General features: G+C 37.7%; 1 pseudogene; it reads left to right on the forward strand.

The window, feature by feature from the left end:
* Positions 1–1524: 1524 nt before the first annotated feature.
* Positions 1525–2260, forward strand: LOC116866030 (annotated as a pseudogene).
* The last annotated feature ends 265 nt before the right edge of the window (positions 2261–2525 follow it).

Raw genomic sequence — 2525 nt, forward strand, 5'->3', positions numbered from 1 at the left:
AAATAAATTTCAGATGGATCCAAGATTTAAATGAAATTCAGAAATCACCAAAAGAAAGCATAGCAAATTTTTTCATGAGCATAGAAGTCATCTCTGTATCACAAAATAACCAGAAAAGGAAAAGATGGATGATGCACTGACTGTTTACAAATTTTAAACTTTTGTATTGCAGGAACTACCACAAAGTCAAAGAAAAATGAAGAAAATGGGAAAAATTATTTGCAACACATTTGGCAAACAAAAGCTAATTTTTCTTACTTTCACACAGAACTGAAAAAAATTAATAATCCCTTAAAAATAGAGCTACCCTATGACCCTGCAATTGTACTATTGGGTATTTACCCCAAAGATACAGCTGTAGTGAAAAGAAGGGCCACCTGTACCTCAATGTTCATGGCAGCAATGGCCACAATCACCAAATTGTGGAAAGAACCAAGACGCCCATCAAAGGAAGAATGGATAAAGAAGATGTGATCCATAAGTACAATGCAGTATTATGCCTCCATCAGAAAGGGTGAATACCCAATTTTTGTATCAACGTGGGCGGGACTGGAAGAGATTATGTTGAGTGAAATAAGTCAAGCAGAGAGAGTCAATTATCATATGGTTTTGCTTATTTGTGGAGCATAAGGAATAACATGGAGGACATTGGGAGATGGAGAGGAGGAGTGAGTTGGGGGAAATCGGAGGGGGGGGGCAAACCATGAGAGACTGTGGACTCTGAGAAACAAACTGAGGGTTTTGGAGGGGAGGGGGCCGGGGGATGTGTGAACCTAGTGGTGGGTATTATGGAGGGCACGTATTGCATGGAGTACTGGATATGGTACATAAACAATTTTGGAACACTGAAAAGAAATAAAATAAAATAAAATAAAATGGAAAAAAAATCCTGTATAAAATGGGCAAAGTGCTCCTGCAGCAATTTCATAAAAAAAAAAAAAAAAAAGAGAGAGAGGGAGAGAGAGAAAGAAATACTAACATCCAGAAAACACATGAAAAGATTCTTTTCATTCCTGATTTTTAAATGCTAATAAAGATAGTGTGATGTACATTTAAAAATTACATAACATGACTTAACTTTTTAGAGAGTAGTTAGAAAAATCACTCAAAATCTTAAAAAAAAGAGCCCAATTAATAAATAATAGTATGTTTGATACCTGCTACAACTTGAATGAACCTTGAAAACAGAAAGCTAAGTGAAATGTATTATTCTATTTATATGAGACATCCACAACAGGCAAGTTTATAAAGAGAGAGTAGATTCATTATTGGCAGGAGCTGGGGAAAAGTAGAGGAAGTGAGAGATGATGGCTAGGGATATGAGGTTTCTTGTGCAGGCAAGAAAATTGTTCTAAAACTATGATGATGGATACACTCTGTACACATACTAAACATACTAAAAAACATTGAATTTTCTACTTTAAATGGATGAGTTTCTACTTTAAATGGATATGTGAATTCTATCTCAGTAAAACTAGATAAAAAAAACTTACCACCAGAAATAAATAACAGCATATTGATATAATGGAATATCAGGCAGGCAATAAAAGGCATGGGAAATGCATTGTTGAGGAAAAACAACAAAAGATTGTTAACCAAAAAAAGCACAGGATAGCTTTCTTTCCAGCCAGCTGTGAGCAATGGTCATATTCTGGGACAACTGACACAAGCAAGACTGAAGGCCAAAGAAACTACTACCATCAGAAGCAGAATTTTGAGCGGGGATGGGGCCCTGACCCTCTGCCCCTGACACACACAATCTGAGTCTGGGGAGGTAACAAGAATACTGTGCCTGGAGGCCGGATGTGGGGCACTTCTTCTGAGGCTCCAAGTGTTGTATGTGCAAAACAAGGGTCATTGATGTTGTCTACAATGCATTCGTCAATGGACTGCTTGGCCAAGACCCTGTGAAGAACTATGTCATGCTCCTTGACAGCACACTACCCCAACCTTGCACTGCCCCTAGGACACAAAGAGGCCAAGCCAACACTTGAGGAGGAAGAGATTTTAAACAGAAAATGATTGAAGAAGTGAAGAAGAAATAGAATGAAAGATCAAAGAATGCCCATACAGCATCTTCTGGAGAAGTTCCAGCAGGGTAGGCTTCTCGCGTGCATCCCCAGAAGACCAGGCCAGCCTGGAGGCAGATGGCCATGTGCTGGAGGGCAAGAAGCTGGAGTTCTCACTTAGGAAAATCAATGCCAGGAAAGGCAAACAAGTCCTCCTCCCTCCCATCTCCACTCATCCTAATCAACAATAAAGTTGTTTATTGTTTTTTTTTTTTTTTTAAAAGAAGGGTAGTGCATGTGGCAGAACAGTTTTCATATAAGAGTCCATATTTTTGTAACAAAAATAAGCAAATCTAGGCTTATTCATGCATAGATAATTTCTGGAAACAAACACAAGAAATTGTTAACAATGCTTGATTCTAGAGACTGGACTCACATTCAACTGTGGAGAAATATATTCTTACTCTGTATTCCTCTATATCTTTTTTTTTTTTTTTTTTTTTTTTTTTTTTGCTG

This window comes from Lontra canadensis, unplaced genomic scaffold, assembly GCF_010015895.1.
Source record: "Lontra canadensis isolate GAN:19392208 unplaced genomic scaffold, GSC_riverotter_1.0 scaffold9, whole genome shotgun sequence".
Classification (NCBI taxonomy): Eukaryota; Metazoa; Chordata; class Mammalia; order Carnivora; family Mustelidae; genus Lontra; species Lontra canadensis.